The sequence below is a fragment of the Rhinoderma darwinii genome, chromosome 1 (genome assembly GCF_050947455.1).
Source record: "Rhinoderma darwinii isolate aRhiDar2 chromosome 1, aRhiDar2.hap1, whole genome shotgun sequence".
Taxonomy (NCBI): Eukaryota; Metazoa; Chordata; class Amphibia; order Anura; family Rhinodermatidae; genus Rhinoderma; species Rhinoderma darwinii.
The window spans coordinates 21,916,968-21,929,543 of record NC_134687.1 but is presented as its reverse complement, the minus strand read 5'-3'; the positions used below and the strand labels follow the sequence as shown (position 1 = coordinate 21,929,543).

Sequence of the window (12,576 nt, the reverse complement as noted above, 5' to 3'; positions counted from 1 at the left end):
CGAAGTTAAAAATAGGATAGTCCGTGTATCTTTGGTATCCGTGGTTCATTGGGATGAATAAGCAGGTGCCTACGCGTTTCAGACGCGGTCTGCGTCCTTAATCATGGCTTTCCGTGAGAACTCTGTCAAATGTCAATGGATTTTATATCCGGTCAAGCAGGTGAATTTGATTGCGGTCCACACAGATTACTTTGCTGGAACGCTTCGCCATTATTTAGTTCTGACGGCTGATCTGATAGATATGAAGTCCAGGAATCGGGAGCGGCTAATTCAGGTATAGTATTTCTTGTCTTCATTTTGTTTTGAATTTACAAGTACTTTAGATTGTGCCGCAGCCTTTAATTGTTGGTTCATGAAGGTGACATGAATATGGCCAGAGTTCAATTGACTAATAAACAGATTGGGTTAAAATATACACCAGGATCCCCCACCATATAGCACTGTTAGCACTAAAACATCATTTGTCCATACATAGCACCTATGCTGAGAAGTTACAGGCATTTATCCTGGAGGCAGTGATGTTTCTAATGTCACACAATTTTTTTCTATTTGACAGCAATTTTTATTTACAAATGAAAGGCGTCTCCATGGGAGCCAAATTTCCCCCTCCCTAGCTAACTTAGTGATGGCGTGGTGGGAAGAAACATCAATTTTTTCAATAAACAATCCTTTTGCAGGTAATATCAACTGGTATGGAAGGTACATAGACGACCTCCTATTTATTTGGGAAGGGGACACCTCAGACATCCCACACTTCATAACTTTCCTAACTTCAAATACATCAAATCTTGGATTCACCCACACATGGAACAAAGACAACATCACATTTTTGGATCTCGAGTTGATGGGAAAAGCAGGAACTCGAATCTGCACTAAAACCTTCCGAAAACCTCTGAGTGGAAATACCATACTACATGCATCAAGCAACCACCCCAAGCACACAATCCAATCCACCCCAATCGGAGAAATGAGCCGAGCAAAACGTAATTGCAGTTCAGAAGTCTACTACGAAGTGGAACAAAAACAAATTCATACAAGATTACACAGTAGAGGATATCCCAATTGGTCCTTGAAAAAGGTGCAAGATGTAATTCATAAAAAATCTAGAGACATCCTACTGTTTAAAGAAAACCTACACACAGCATCGGATTCAAACAAACCAACTCTGGTCCTGCAACAAAACAATCAGTACAACGATATAAAAAAGATCACGTTTACTCATGCTGATGGAAGATGACAGTTTGGAAGACATCCTCAAAGACGGGTGTAGAATTGTAGCCCGGAAAGCACCGTCTCTAGGTAGCTTCCTTTCACCATCCTTCTTAAATTCTAAAATAACTAAAACCACCTGGCTGGAACAGAAAGGCTTTTACAAATGTGGGAACAACCCATGTAAAGTCTGCCTCTTTGCACTTCCAAAAAAAGTGTTCCACGATACAAATAATACAAACGTCTTCACCATTAATAATTACACCAACTGCAATACAGAATCAGTAATCTACATTATTGAATGCACCCAGTGTAACCTCAAATACATAGGATGCACCAACCGTAAATTTAAAACAAGAATGCTAGAACATCTAGGATACATACGTAATCCGAATATTGTCAACATCTCAAATGTCGCTAAACATTTTATCCATCAACACAACAGATTGACCAACTATTTCAAATGCTATGTCATTGAAAAAATTCATACTCCAAAAAGAGGGGGAGATATTATACATAAGACACGTACAAGAGAGGCATATTGGATTTTTAGGTTACAAAAGAGGAAGGAATTGATGTTCCATTATTGATTTTTGGAATTTTTGACTATAATACACAAGAAAGTGATAACAGTTAATTCAAACTAATCATTCTAGCATCGCTGTCTAGATAATGCAAGGAACTAAAATAACGAATTCAAGCTTACCAACGGGAATAAACACATAACTGCATTATCTTTCCCCCCAAAACATTACTAACACAAATAACTAAAAATACATTAATAAATTAATTTTATCATTCGAGGATCATAAATATATAATACACATACGCAATGTATGCCGATAAAATTATTATTACAACAAATGAGTTTATCATTAAATTCCTATTATACAAGTTCAATACCATTAGTACATAAACCAATACATTACAATGTCCTAAAATGAGAGATCGCTATTATATGCACGAACGTGCACAAGAAAAACACATCAGACTTCCAGACAATAAATATGGGTGCATAATGATCCCTAAAAGGAATAAGGAGCCAACGTTTTTCCTGTATCGATCAAAATATATAACAAGTTGAGAATAATTGAATGCAAACAATATCATCCAAGTCCTATCTTCCAAATCAATGCCAATAGCTAAATGAACCAATTCAAGGCAATTAACGGGAATCAACAAAACATAAATATTTAAGTAAATAGCAATATGATTGGCCGCCAGAACACATGATAGAATTAGAAAAACGTAATGATATAACGCCAAACAAACGTGTTTGTCATTAAATTCTCATCATTCAAGTAGAAAACGACAAGTTGTGTTAATATCAAAATCCATAGAAATATTACCAGAAAGAAACACCCCATCAAAGCAAAATAAAAAACAATAAAATATACAATAGGGGTATAACATCATCAAAATGACATGAACCATAATACGTGTTCAGGACATTCCCCAGTTAAGAAGTAAACAAATAAACCAGCTAATAATACCAAAAAGAATTAAAAAACGATATATACAAAACACATCCTACTAACATCTTAAACATTTTTGATATCTCCAGCAACAACGCAACACGTTTTTATCTAACACTTTTCTCACATAGATGTATTTGAACCCAATCCGTCTATTAGTCAATTGAACTCTGGCCATATTCATGTCACCTTCATGAACCAACAATTAAAGGCTGCGGCACAATCTAAAGTACTTGTAAATTCAAAACAAAATGAAGACAAGAAATACTATACCTGAATTAGCCGCTCCCGATTCCTGGACTTCATATCTATCAGATCAGCCGTCAGAACTAAATAATGGCGAAGCGTTCCAGCAAAGTAATCTGTGTGGACCGCAATCAAATTCACCTGCTTGACCGGATATAAAATCCATTGACATTTGACAGAGTTCTCACGGAAAGCCATGATTAAGGAGGCAGACCGCGTCTGAAACGCGTAGGCACCTGCTTATTCATCCCAATGAACCACGGATACCAAAGATACACGGACTATCCTATTTTTAACTTCGTTTGTCCAATAAAACTTGGAAGAAGTTTCCATTTTTAATAGACTCATATGGTCTCAGCGCTGGATCCTTTTCCTCTGTTTTTCTTGTGTAACTTCTGGTAACATGACAACTATTCTTGTATCTATCCTGTGATCAGAGGTTTTGTATTTTTTTCTTAGATCTTGTCTAAACAGATCCCTTGATTAGTCCCATATCTGTTGCTGCCGGGACAGTGTCCTGAATACAGCGCTCAGGTATTGATCTATCTTTCCTGTAATTTACCTTTCCTGCATATTACTCACACATGTCCCAAATTATCAGGTCAGAAAACAGACGTCACTGTTGTGTATGACTGAAGCCATTCCTCCATGTCACATAGTCAGATAGACCCCTGACACGTGGCGGCCGTTATAGTTATCATCAACACTCTTATTCTACTGACACCAAGAAGTTCACCAGTCACATAATCTTACTCCTGGATATAGAGCCGGACATAGAAGACAGGGGTCCTCATAGCGAAGATCAAACTGGGCCCTCCATTATGGGGCCCCAATGTAGCTACTGAGGACAGACGGGTGTGATGTTTGTTTACCTCTCCATTCCCTTCTCATGACCTTTGGGACAATTCTCCACCGCTTTTCTGCTGCCAATGTAGTTCCTCTGGAGAGCGGAGTCCTGCGCAGGTTGTCACCACCCAGCCGCAAAGAGGAGAGGACCAACTCCATTACCTGCTATATAGTGACCCCAAATCCACTGCTGCCTAAATCTATAACTGACAAATTGTATTTTCCATGAAGTGTAATCTTATATTATAATATTTAATTACAATTAACCTCCAATCCCAGGGAGGATGTATTATCTCTTCTATGTATATAATACTGGTCATATGTTCTGGACTTGTCTGTTCTTATTACAAGTAAATCATTGTATTTCCCATAAAATTATAATACTGGAGCATCTCTTCTTAGGACTCTGCATTGCGCCATTCCTCTATAATTCCTCCTGGAAATATTTACATATGGGGGATACAATATCTCTTGTCTATAGGACGTGTCCCTAAACATTATGACACTGTCAGCACTCATTGTATAGTATCAGACCATGGCCATTGAGAAAAGGGAATAGCATCACCCAGCTGTCAATTTCTTCTTATATTTCCAGGAGTAATAAAAAAGTAACAGCCCAATGAAGATCTCTGTGATGGTCTCAGGTCCAGGTGTAGGAGGGCGGCTCAAAAAATAAGGAGAGCGCCCAACTACTGCCCAGCATATAAAGTAGGAGAGTCCAAGGTAAGTGCCGAATATTTCTTTACCTCTACACACGTTATATCACATATTTACTGGCTGGAGGGTTTATAGCAATAATGGAGATTTTCTCCAAGAGCCCAATTTCAGTTTTCTCACATTGTCCCTCAGAAAACAAGGTTGTTCTTCCTAATATTCCTCACTTCAATGCTGGGGGTGGTAGATGGAAGAATAGAAAAAAATGTCCCTCACAAAATGTAGTGACCGCTTATTACCGACAAGCTACAAACCTGTAATATATTAGGATCAGAGACCAAGAGCCTGGAAACCCGGTGTGGTGAACTATGGCATCCAGACTAAGCTGCCACCCAAACTTATATATTGTCAGGTAACCCGGTGCATGCCCAGAATATTCATTACATGTGTCAGGATTCCTCCAGGTGATGGCAGAATTGGGGATTTGTTCAGGTTGTGACCCCCTTATGCCAGTCATGGACACCAGGGCCTGTGTGTGACTACAACCTCTTCACCCCTATAGTTATGTTCCCTGGGTCTACGTTACATTACAAAATGTGTTCAATGTCTGACTCGCCCTGTGATAGGAAATGACACGTGTGACAGTAAATATATTATTATACATTCTAGATATGGGGTTATTTTATGTATATGCAGTAAAGCCATTATGTATATTACAGACATATAAGACATGTGAATATGCGGCACCAGTGACAGCCGACATGCTAGAAGATCCACCCTATATATGTAAGTATTATAGAAAATAACAACCTATAGAAATCCTATAATGTGATGTCACCCAGAATGTTCCTATAGAGACACATGACCAGCGAGGCTGCGGGAACAAATTCCCCAATGTTGTGAATAGGCTGAACATATATTTGTTGATATGATGACCCATACTAAGCTCACCTCATAATATATTCACAATTTACATTTTCATTCCAGAATACCTTGTGATCGGCTGCCTGCTGCCAGGGGGACTCTCTGAAGTCATATTTCATCTATATGAGGTATGTCCATCATTAGTTACTATATATAGGGATAGGGATCGTGTAGGTAATGGGTTTCTATGTGTAATATGAAGATGGCCACATGACTGGCGGTGCCATGTAGTCTAGGGGGGACAGGTAAGGGCACAATAGGGGGTGGTAGATGGAAGAATAGAAAAAAATTGCTTGGCCCCAATGTAACTGCACAGATCTCACATATGGTATGTCCTCCCCTGATTTATGTGAGAAAGTCATATGGGAGAAGCCCCCTGACCGGCTAAATACCTAGGCCAAATGGGCAAACATCTTGTAATAGCCACTGATTCCACGTCATGTAACTGCTGAGGGGTTGTATTATATAATATTGTATATTGTAATGTCGTGGTGAAGGAAAGGTACAGGGATCAGGAGTCATCTCTACTACTTGGTGTCTCAGCGCTGGGCACTTGTGCCATGTATCCCAGACATGTACCCCAAACTTTACTAGCAGTCAGGGGAGACGCTGCTTACCTTACTGTTATCATTACTACAAGTAATAAAAGCGGGCGGCCGGGAGCGGACCTGTCCATGCCGCCTGTCACTCTGACGTCCACAGCGTTTATCTGCAGCATTGTAGGGGGAGGGGTGGCAGGACTCCTAATAAAGTGTCTGTGTGAATATTTGTATGAACCCCCTGAGAAACCCCATAATAGTTACTGTTGTGATGTAATAAGAATATAGTTCATTATAATAACTCACTGATAAGAGACACGTTGTAGAAGCATAAAAATGAGATAATATATAATACACCTAAAGCTATAAAATACAATGTTGGGGACTGGTCTCTGTTCTACATGAAAATGTTTCCATCGTTTGGGATTTCTCCTAATACTTTGTCTTTCTTACTCCTAGTATTAATTCCTCATAAGAGCTGATGAGAACCACACGTCCCAGGAGGGCAGATCACAGAATAAGCAGAGCCCTCCACCTCACCATCACACAACGTCCTACATTCAGCCGGACGTATTCAGTAGGAGAGTCCAAGGTCGGTGTATTTTATTTCCTGCATCTCTACACGATCGCACAGGGCGCATTACTGGTCAATACTGAAGGGGGCGCCACCACCATAGATGTCCTGAGCCCCCACAGCTGGCACTCCCGAGCCAGCACTTGGTGCCCAAACCTGTGGAAAGACAGAAAGATAGATTTCATAGCCTAATGACTAGGTGATGTTATTGGGCGCTGTATGATTATATTAATGGGCCACTACATAGTACATCATAAGGGGGGAGGGCGTCCATAGAAGGTACAGCACAGGGCACCAATCAACCTGAGGCCGGCCCTGGATGTGACATAATAGCTGCAGCAGTGACAGCCGTCCACACTGACATGACCGCTGTGGCCTAGTAACCAAAGACATCAGAACCACCAGCGCAGGAGCCGCAGGGAATATGGAGGATGAGTAGTGACTGTCTGTTATTTATAGACATATGCGACTTATACTCAAGTTTTAAAACTGTCAGAAAAAATCTTTAATGAATATTTTCTCTGGTATCTAAATCCAGAAACCGAATTTCCCATTTTCTACTCTCTCTACTCCAGTCCAAAAGACTAAACAAGAAATAAATTAGATGTATTTTATTAAGGATAAGTTTATATAGGAGAATAACTATAAGCTCCTGGGCCCTCACACAACATCTATACCAGCGCCATCCAATTGTCATGTGCCGTCATACTGCTGGCGTTATTTCTGTGGCAGAGGGGGTATTGGACTCGCCCTGTGATAGGAAATGACATGTGTGACAGTAAATATATTATTATACATTATAGATATGGGGTTATTTTATGTATATGCAGTAAACCCATTATGTATATTACAGACATATAAAACATGTGAATATGCGGCACCAGTGACAGCCGACATGCTAGAAGATCCACCGTATATATGTGAGTATTATAGAAAATAACAACCTATAGAAATCCTATAATGTGATGTCACCCAGAATGTTCCTATAGAGACACATGACAAGCGAGGCTGCGGGAACAAATTCCCCAATGTTGTCAATAGGCTGAACATATATTTGTTGATATGATGGCCCATACTAAGCTCAACTCATAATATCTGCACAATTTACATTTTCTGTTCCAGAAATTGTTGTGATCGGCTGCCTGCTGCCAGGGGGACTCTCTGAAGTCATATTTCATCTATATGAGGTATGTCCATCATTAGTTACTATATACAGTACCCACCAGTAGCTCTCTACACTGAAAGAGTGATGAGCGGGCAAAATGTCAACACAAGGATAGTAGAGGGGAACTTTGGATACTTTGGTAGGAATAGGCATAGTGAAAGTTAGGGGTTTCTTTGCCTAAAATTCTGGCCACATGGCCCGGTGTGGGCCTGAACGTAGGTGTAAGGTAATTGGGTGAGGAGATTGGGGGTAGTGAAGGGGGATTTTAGGCAGGGCTGCCCTGCCAAGAACATTTGGAACACGTCAAGACCTGGTAAAATTATCTACAAGGGCTTCAGGGAGGTAGCGTGGGAACTACGGTGCCGGCAGTTGCTGCAGTTCCTTGCAGAGGGCACATTAATGCGTTCGATCTCACGGCGCCACAGACTGGAAGTTCGATAGGCCTAATCTAGGACTACTATTTTTGTGTGAAACTTGAGGCGGCCGTACCAATATGATGCAGTAGACAAGGACTTGATTGAGTTGCATTACCCAATATGGTCTGCAGGCATAGGTGACAATGGATACTGGCAAAATGTTTTTATATTCACAGGACTCAAGTAGAAAGCAGTGGAAGGGGCCAGGATATCGCCACCTATAGAGGTCCCACAAGTCATGCAGCACAGGGACCTGGACTTGGGGTGTAATGGACTGTTTAGATGTGGTGGCTGAAAGTAAGTGTCCTTGCATCGTGGAAGCATGGCAGCTATCCTCAATGGTGTCAGCATAGAATTTTTTTTAGGGAATATCACATGATGATGGGCCAAGTGCCAGGGCCCTTGCACAGCGTTCCTGGGTGGGTGAGGGCAGCATGATCCCAGGGGGGCCTCATAATCCGAACATGGGGCCAAAATGTTTACTACACAAGGAGGGTGCTGGCACGATGTTTGTAAATACAGGAGCAACTTGTCTGGACGTAAAGAGCAGCAGAGAAGGCAAGTCACTATGGGGACCACCGGAAGGACAAGATGTCAATATGACTAAAAGTGAAGCAATGGAGGAAGAAGATAACAGCAACTGTTGAGTCTGATTCTGATCTGTCAGATGATTATGAGTGGTCTGATGTTGAGGTTAGAAGGGGTGTTGGCCAAGCTGTTGTAGGTGCTGTAAAAAATGTTCAAACATGATGAGGGAAAAAGGTAAAGACAAGGAGGCACAATACTAAAAGTCAATCCTTTAGTGGAAAGAAGGGTGAAAGTTTGGGGCCAGGACACTTCTACATGTTTGCTGACCTCTATCTACTCACACTTGTGCCAGGAAGTGTTGGGGAAAGGAAAGGTTTGTCTACATTTTGAGATGTCTAGGGAGATCATTGCAGCAAAAGAGGATGGGTAGCTCTCAAGGGGAAGAGGGGCAAAGGAGGTTATTAGGGATTGGTTGAAGGGATTTTTTGGGTATTGCAGTGTTAGGGTATGTTCAAACGCACTTTTTACGGACGTAATTCAGGCGTTTTATGCCTGGAATTACGGCCGAAAATACTGCTTGAAAGCGTCGGCAAACATCTGCCCATTCATTTGTCGATTTTCATTTTCACAGACTAATTCCAATAAATTCAGTAAAAAAGCTGTGGGGTTAAAATGCCCACTATACAGCTAGATAAATTCCTTGAGGGGTGTAGTTTCCAAAATGGGGTCACTTTTGGGAGTTTCCACTGTTTTGGCACCACAAGACCTCTTCAAACCTGACATGGTGCCCAAAATATATTGTAATAAAAAGGAGGCCCCAAAATCCACTAGGTGCTCCTTTTGCTTCTGAGGCCGGTGCTTCAGTCCATTACCGCACTAGGGCCACAGGTGGAATATTTCTAAATAATGCAGAATCTGGGCAATAAATATTGAGTTGCTTTTCTCATGTAAAACCTTCCGTGTTACAGAATTTTTTTATTACAAATGAATTTCTGCAACAAAAATTTAATTTGTAAATTACACCTCTACATTGCTTTAATTCCTGTGAAATGCCTAAAGGGTTAAGAAACTTTCTTGATTCGGTTTTGAATACTTTCAGGGGTGCAGTTTTTAAAATGGGGTGATTTATGGGGAGTTTCTAATATAGAAGGCCCTCAAAGCCACTTCAGAAATGAACTGGTCCATGAAAAATAGGTTTTAGAAATTTCTTGTGAGAAATTGTTGCTAAACTTATAAGCCTTGTAACGTCCTAGAAAAATACAAGGACGTTCAAAAAATGATGCAAATATAAAGTAGACATATGGAAAATGTAAACTAGTCACTATTGTGTGGTATTAATATCTGTTTTACAAGCAGATACATTCAAATTTAGAAAAATTTACATTTTTGCAAATTTTCTCAAAATTTTGGTGTTTTTCACAAATAAATACTGAATTTATCGACCAAATTTTTTCCATGACGTAAAGTACAATATGTCACGAGAAAATAATCTCAGAATCGCTTGGATAGGTAAAAGCATTCCGGAGTTATTACCACATAAACTAACACATGTCAGATTTGAAAAAATCGCCTGCGTCCAGAAGGCCAAAACAGGCTGCGTCCTCAAGGGGTTAATATCGATGCTGAAAAGTTTGAAGTTACAGGCCCAAAGCCTGAGGCTGCAGTACGGAGAGAGTCTGATGACAACATTTTCTGTTCTGATTTCACTCTGTGACAATAAATGATAATATTCTAGTACAGTTGTATGAATAAATGGTTTGGCCTTTTTGGAGTTTTTGTGATTTGTTTTATCCATAGACATTAATGATAACAGCAAAAATATACCTGAATACATTATATTAACACTTGTCTGGTCAGCGAGAAATCCCCAGTCAGGGTGGACTGTCCTGGGTTTGCTTCCCTGCCTGTACTATATGATGGTAGTCACCTCACCGGTCCTGGATTTGCTTCCCTGCCTGTACTATATGATGGTAGTCACCTCACCGGTCCAGAAGAGGCTGGACGCAGCTGCAGGGTGAAGGGAAGCCGACATGACCGTCCTGGTAGGGAAAGGGTTAATTAGTTGAGGGAGAGTTGGAAAGAGCTGAAGGAGGGACGGGGAGGAGTTAAGGGGGACGGGGGGCCGTTACTGCGCTTCCCGCTGTTTCTCGGCATTGAGCCGGAAGCAGCGGGAGGAGTAACATAAGAAGCAAGTAAGCTCCCCGTTGCCCGGCTTTTAGAAATGGCAGAAGCCCTTATGTTAGAGCGGCTGCGTGCCGCTGCTGTGCACCACGGTCCCGGATGGCTAGAGGAGACCGTGGCTGCAATAACGAGGATCCCGGACGCCGTTTCGCCACGTCGGGCACGGCGTTCGGGGTCTGTTGAAAGGGACAGGCTCCCCTCCCCCGGCCCCCTTACGAGCATGGCTATGGCGGCGGGGGGGGAGTCGGCTACAACCGCTCCTGCGCTGGGCAGGCAGAGAGCGGTGCCAGGGGTGACGACGACGCAGGCTGGGTCGACCCGTCCCTCTCGGCGGTCCCGACCTCCAGAGCGCCTCAGTCCGGAGGTAGTCCCGCGGACACGGCGTCGCAGAGGGAGCCCGATCCCGGACGCTGCAGGCCAGGCAGCTGGGAGGACCGCCCCTTCCCAGGCCCTGCGTCCTGGCAGGAATCCCAGGCCGCGACGGGGTCCGGCGGTAAGCAGGGAGTCGCAGGCTGGGCTCCCTGTCACCCCTCCCCCATCAGATGGAAGATTTGGAGAACAAGGTACGGCCGCCCCGCATGGTGATGTTCCGGCCAGGGGGCAGGCTTCGTCAGGATCGTCTAGACGGACGCCTAGATCTGCAGCGACGTCGAGGCAACAGGTCCGGTCGGAAGTCTGGGTCCCGGCGGTCGGGCGGCAGGTTGCCGGCCCATCGGTCAGCGCGTCCTCATCCCCGTTCCGAAGATGTCGTTGGGAGGGACAGTCGTCGGCGAGAGAAGAACTGGAGGAAGGTGAACTGGACGTGTATCGTCGAGGTCAGGATGGTCCGGCTGACGGGAACACAGCGCCTGTGCAGCCCGGTGAGTGTATAACTCCATCATTGTCTTATCCAGCGATTTTTATGTCGGGTGTCGGCGGGGGGGCGGCTAGCGTTGCATCGGGGGCCGGTAGTGGCGCGGGCGGACGCGACGGAGCGGGTTTGGCAGACTTAGTGGGTTGCTTACGGGAGCCGGTGGGGCGCCTGGATAGGGCCGCGGCGCCGGTAGTAACGGAAGTGTCTCCTGCGGTAGTTTGGGAAGGCCCCAGGGACGTGGGATCGTTACAGGCGCGTCCTGTGGTGGCGGTTAGAGAGGCGGTCGCGGTGTCGGTACAGACCGAGGCACAGAAGGACGGCGATCGAGTGCGTATGGACGATCGTGCTCGGGGGGAGGTGTATGTTTGTTTTGAGGGTCCGTTGGGGGCGCATTTAAAGCAGGAGGTGCGTGATCGGATCTGGAAAGACGAGTATGTTGAAATTTTTTCTCTCTTGCCGCTGGCTAAATTTAATTTGGATAAGAGCAAGCGGGACGAGAGTAAAAAGGACGAGGAGGAACGGCGGCGGTATAGGCTTATCCCGCAGACGTTCGTCAATTGGTCGCAGGCGTTCGCCATATTGGCTAGTGTGATAGGGGAAAAGGCGCCGGAAAATTGTTCGGCGTTGTTTTGTTATTTTGATGCCATTGGGGAGGCTCATAGGGCGTATGGGGGTCAGGCGTGGCTGCGTTATGATGAGCAATTCCGTCAGCGGAAGGCGGTTCGGCCGGCGATTCGGTGGGACCAGAAGGATATTGCTCTCTGGTTACGGGTTACGGCTCCGGTTAGGCAGTCCTTTCCCGGGAGCGGTGGCCAGGGAGGCCAGTCTAGTCAGAGTGGACAAAGCGGCGGGGGAAAGGCGGGGTTTTGCTGGCAATTTAATGAAGGTCAGTGCAAGTTCGGGGCCACGTGCAAGTTCAAGCACGTGTGCTCCGAGTGTAATGGTGCATCACACGGGGCGGCAAAA

At 43.9% G+C, this 12,576-nt stretch overlaps 1 long non-coding RNA gene across 2 annotated transcripts; it reads left to right on the top strand.

Annotated features, from left to right (window-relative positions):
• Positions 1-3,308: 3,308 nt before the first annotated feature.
• LOC142748898 (uncharacterized) lies at positions 3,309-9,490 on the top strand. Of its 2 annotated transcripts, XR_012882333.1 has the most exons (8): positions 3,309-3,464; positions 4,372-4,499; positions 5,150-5,216; positions 5,418-5,482; positions 6,353-6,485; positions 7,321-7,387; positions 7,590-8,345; positions 8,571-9,490. It is a non-coding gene; the product is annotated as an uncharacterized LOC142748898 (long non-coding RNA). The 2 variants fall into 2 exon arrangements; XR_012882332.1 differs by having other exon boundaries at positions 7,590-9,490.
• The last annotated feature ends 3,086 nt before the right edge of the window (positions 9,491-12,576 follow it).